Below are 6,000 nucleotides of genomic sequence, written 5' to 3'. Positions count from 1 at the left end.
AACGGCTCCAGGTCGAATCTGCAGAACCCTTCCCGCTGCACACCGTATTCACCTCCTGACCGCGAGCCACCGCGGATCCCACGTCCTTGGCGGAAATAGTTTAGAGCAATAGCCTCCTCAGAGTTCCCAACATGCAGCGCGGAAGCAGTCGCATTGGGGCCGCGGAGACACCTGGGAGTTCTGAACTGGCTGGAGTGCGCAGGCGTAGGCTCCGGCCGCCGAGAACTCTCCTGTGGCAGAGCTGAGACCAAAGGTCTTCGGGGAGCCGGAGAACGCGCAGTCGATGTCTGGGTGGGGCGGGGGCGCTGAGGAGCCCGCCCGTAAGTCCCGCCCCCACGCCTAGCCACCGGCTTCCGGTTTGGCTCCTCGGTCCCAGAAGTCGTCGCTTGTATCCCGGAAACCCGATGCCGGAAGTTGAGAGACTTTGGCTTTCACCGGCGGGATGCGGTGAGTGCGCTGGGCTGCGACCGCGGACGGAAAGGCCGCAGCGTCGGGGGCAAGAGCCCACCGGGGGAGATCAGGGCGGGATGCGAACACCTAGGGGAGCGCGGCAGAGAACCCTGCGGCCGAGCGGGAATGCGGGGGCGCAGCTACTCGCCGCCGGGCTTCGCGTGGAAAGCGGAGGAACGAAGTAGGAACCCCCCTCCAGATGGTGGGGGGTGAGGAGCCCTCTCCCAGCAGAACCCCACAGCACAGCGAGGCCCTGGAGGTTGTCGGCTCTTGACTGTCGGGGCCGCAGGCTCCTGGGTACCGGAGGCTGACGACACCACCACCCACCGCAGGTCGTGGAGACCAGCGAGGGTGGGTGCAGGCGGGCTTTGTGCACCGTGAGGGTTCTGCAGTGTGATCGCCTCTTTCCAGCAGGTCAGCCCAAGGATCCTTTGGGAATTCCTTTGGGGACCAGCGGAACCCTGTACTGTTTGGCATGGGGAACATAACCCTTCACTCCGGGCAGATCCAATGGATGTGAGCCCCTGAGTGTTGGGATCAATTGTAAAAGCCCCCTGGGGAAAGTGTGTGTGTCTGCGTGAACCTGACCTTTCAATAAGCATTTAGGCTTTGAACTGGGTGCTGTTGATTTCGAAGTGATCGAGACAGAGGGATTATCTCTTCCCACTTGGAGCTGAAATTCTAAGGACACCTACGTGAAATATCAGGTGTATGGGACGGTGATAAGTTCTAAAGGGAAAAAGAAAGTAGGGGAAGGGTGCAGAGGGTCTGGGCTGAGTGGTGTCTCTTGGAGGTCAGTTAGGGTTCGTTATTTCTGAGTGTGTGTACCTTTATCCCGGGTTTCAAAATCTAGGTGATTGTGTCTGTCTCGGGGGCCACATGGGATATGGCTGGGATTGTCCGTGTGGCGGAGTTGTGTTCAGGCAAGAGTGTCTGTGAGTCTCCTGCATTACTTTGATGAAAACAGTTCTTCGTCTCTGTGTATGTTTCGCATTCTGCGTGTAATAACCTAATGTTGGCCATTTAGATTTCTTTGGAAAAAGTATTCAATTCTTCTCCCCATTTTTAAATTAGATTGTTTGTTTCTTATGCTATTGAGTTGTGTGAGTTCTTTATCAGATACATGAGTTGCAATTATTTTCTCCCATTCTGTTGGTTCCCTTTTCATTTTGTTGATGGAGAAAAGTTTACAGTAATTAAAAATACAACTGTCTCAACCACCTAACACCCATTAGGAGGCTACTTTAAAAAAAAAAAAACCCAGAAAATAACAAGTGAAGATGTGGAGAAATGGGAAGTCTTGTGCACTGTGTGTAGGAAGGTGATGTGCAGTTGCTAAGGAAAGTAGTATGGCTGTCCTCAAAATATTAAAAATAGAATTACCATATCATGCAGCAATTGTACTTCTGAGTATATACCCAAAAGAACTGAAAGCAGGGACTAAGAGAGGTATTTGTACATGCATGCTTATAGCAGCATTATTCATAATAGCTAAAGGATGGAAGCAACCCAGGTGTCCATCAATGGATGGATGGATAAATGAAATGTGGTGTATATATACTGTGGAATATTATTCAGCCTTAAGGAAGGAAATTCTAATACATGCTACAAAATGGATACGTCTTGAAAACATTATGCTAAGTGAAATAAGCCAGTCATAAAAGGACTGGTGCATAGTGGGTGCCAGTGGTGGGGTGGTGATGGAGGGCGATGGGGAGTTCTTGTTAAATGGGTGTAGAGTCTCAGTTTTGCAAGATGAAAACAGTTCTGGAGGTGGATGGTGCTGATAGTTGCACAACAGTGTGAATGTACTTGGTGACCCTGAACTGCACCCTTAAAAATGGTTAAGAGAGTAAATTTTATGTTGTGTATTTTACAATTTTAAAAATACGTAAGTATCTGAATTTAAGAACCAAATTCATGCTTCATACAATAATAGACTCCTCAGGAATGGAGGAAAGGGCATGTCATCTTATGCTAGAGTATTTGTTATCTGCTGCTGCATAATATTACTTTAAAACCTACAGATTAAAAAACATTTATTTTGCTAACAAATCTGCTATTTGACCAGGACTGGGTATTGACCTGTTCCACTTCACCACCACACTAGAGGTAGTTGGAGTATACTTTTGGCCAACTAGTTTTTACGGTTCCTACCATCTCTTTTTATCTTGGAGATCATGGGGAACTTCACAGCAAATAGCAGTGTTGACACATAAAACATTACAGTATCAATTTTTATCCCTTTTAGCAAAAGTGCCCTTTTTAGTTCACCATTGGTAAATCTGGTCTTTATTCTGAAAGAAAATCAAAACCAAGTCATAAAAGACAAGGTTATTATCATTGGTTGGACTCTGAAAATCACCATTCATTGTCTTTTCCTATCTTATAAAACAGTGTTTCTTTAGTTTCATTTTCTGGGGTTTGAGGATATGCGTTATCAGTACTCCTAGATGGCAGAGGGCATCAGTCAGATTTCAGTAGAGGATGAAGCCAGTTCAGGTATCTCCAGGCAGCATGTTTTTGGAGGCTTTAGGATGCTGCTTAGGCCAAGGCTGCTGCTGAGAAACACCTCCCCTTTGCACACATAAGGGACTTGTGTGCCCCTACAAAAGCCTCTACCTATGACCCTTGGGTTCTGCCAAATGTCTGCTAGTGTGCCTAATGCTCTTTTGGACAACAGGCTACTGTTTTGTGCCATCTGGCTTTAGGATCACAGCAGTTTTCCCACTTTTACATTCCTGTCTGTATGTGGACCTGAGCCAAGTCAACTTGGTGGCTTCATTCCATTTTTCTGAGAGCATTTCTAGCCATAAACGTGGGTCTGCTAGGTCGTCTGTTTATCTCTGTCCCTTAGGAATTTTATGTGGAAGTGAAATATATCTAAATTGCCATATAATGCCCTACATATAACTTCTTTCCAAACAAACTAAAGATAAATGTGAAAACTTAAACAATTGAAGAAGAAACCATAGAGATCATTTTCATGAATTTGGAATAGGCAAAAATTTCTTAAACAGAACACAAAAATAATCGTGGAGAATAGACTGTGCTATAGGTAAGAAGTATATATATAAAAAAGACAACATTAGTAGAATAAAAGAGCAGCCCATAGAATGGAAAGAGGAACTTTCAATTTATATATCTGGCAAAGGACTTGTACCCAGAAAATTTACATACCCCTACAAGTTAATAAGAAAAGTAGAGGCAATGCAAAAGAAAATGAATCATTCACAAAGGAAGATATTCAAATAGCTAATATAGATTTAACTAAGCTATAATTAATAATAATAATAATATAGATGTATAACTAGAATAGGGATGTTCAATTTGGTTAGTCATCAGGAAAATGCAAATTAAAAGCACAGTGAGAGGGCACCTGGGTGGCTCAGTTGGTTAAGCGACTGCCTTCGGCTCAGGTCATGATCCTGGAGTCCCGGGATCGAGTCCCGCATTGGGCTCCCTGCTCAGCAGGGAGTCTGCTTCTCCCTCTCCCGCTCCCCCCTCTTGTGCTCTCTCTCTCTCTCTCTCTCTCAAATAAATAAATAAAATCTTAAAAAAAAAAAAAGCACAGTGAGATACTAGTACATCCCAACCAGAGTTGATAACATGAATATATATAAAATACAGGTAGGAGAATGCCAGTGAAGATGTAGAGCAACTGGAATTCTCCCACACTTGTGGAGTGTAAGTTGATATAACCACTTTGGAAAAGTGTTTCCACTATCTACTAATGCTGAGAACATGCATTCCCTATGTCCCATGTGTATATATAGGTATATATCTTAAATAGAAATGCATATATACTTTTACCAAAAAGGTGCTTGCTAGAATGGCCAATGCATTACTATTTTATAATAGCCCTAAATTGGGAACTACTCAGATATCCATCAACAATAGAATGGATATTGTGGGGTAATAACAGAATGAGAATCAAAACAAACAAACAAAAAAACAACCAGAGACTGATTTACAGTGTTGCTTGGAAACCCAGATACACAAAAATACATGTTGTGCAATTCTAATTAAAGAAAATACAAACTAGCCACATGCAGAAGAATGAAACTGGACCATTTCCTTACACCATTCACAAAAGTAGACTCAAAATGGATGAAAGACCTAAATGTGAGACAGGAATCCATCAAAATCCTTGAGGAGAACACAAGCAGCAACCTCTTCGACCTTGGTCATAGCAGCTTCTTGCTAGACACGTCTCCAAAGGCAAGGGAAACAAAGGCAAAAATGAACTATTGGGACTTCATCAAGATAAAAAGCTTTTGCACAGCAAAGGAAGTAGTCAACAAAACCAAAAGACAACTGACAGAATGGGAGAAGATATTTGCAAATGACGTAGCAGATAAAGGGTTAGTGTCCAAAATCTATAAAGAAATTATTAAACTCAACACCCAAAGAACAAATAATCCAATCAAGAAATGGGCAGAAGACATGAACAGACATTTCTGCAGAGAAGACATACAAATGGCCAACAGACATATGATAAAGTGCTCCACATCACTCGGCATCAGGGAAATACAAATCAAAACGACAATGAGATACCACCTCACACCAGTCAGAATGGCTAAAATTAACAAGTCAGGAAACAACAGATGTTGGCATTTATGATCTCACTATTATGTGGAATTTAAGAAACAAGGCAGAGGATCATAGGGGAAGAGAGGAAAAAATGAAACAAGACGAAACCAGAGAGGGAGACAAAACATAAGAGACTCTTAATCTTAGGAAACAAACTTAGGGTTGCTGGAGGGGAGGGGGGTGGGGTGTGGGGTAACTGGGTGATGGACATTGGAAAGGGTATGTGTTGTAATGAGCACTGGGTATTATATAAGACTGATGAATCACAGACCTCCTGAAACGAATAATACTTTATATGTTAATTCATTGAATTTAAATTTAAAAAATTAATAAATAATAAAAATTAAAAAAAAAAGAAAATACAAACTAGGTGAAACTCATTCATGCTTTTATCTTTTGAGGATAGTGACCAGAAGGGAGCACAAATGGAACTTCAGGTGCTGGCAATTTTCTGTTTCTTGATCTGGTGCTGATTATGTGGGTGCATTAACTTTATAACAGTTCAGTGAGCTGTTTTATAATATGTTCATTTTTCTGTATGCCTGTTGCATTTATATAAAAAGTTAAAAGGAACAAATGGAAAACATGACTGAATATATCAGCAAAATTAAGAACTCCAAGGATGAAGTACCAGCAATTTACATACACCTGAAGAGATACTTAGTGGAAAGTAAGATAGGGGCACCTGGGTGGCTCAGTCGTTAAGCATCTGCCTTCAGCTCAGGTCATGATCCCAGGGATCGAGCCCCGCATCGGGCTCTCTGCTCAGCAGGAAGCCTGCTTCTCCCTTTCCCACTCCCCCTGCTTGTGTTCCCTCTCTCACTGTTTCTCTCTCTGTCAAATAAATAAATAAAAAATCTTAAAAAAAAAAAAAGTAAGATAGCATAGAAGAAAATGTCAAGGTTGAAGCCCACAGAGGCAAAATTATGGACCTTGGAATGTGGCAAAAGGGAATAA

This window comes from Halichoerus grypus, chromosome 1, assembly GCF_964656455.1.
Source record: "Halichoerus grypus chromosome 1, mHalGry1.hap1.1, whole genome shotgun sequence".
Classification (NCBI taxonomy): domain Eukaryota; kingdom Metazoa; phylum Chordata; class Mammalia; order Carnivora; family Phocidae; genus Halichoerus; species Halichoerus grypus.
This window is presented reverse-complemented; position numbering follows the sequence as displayed.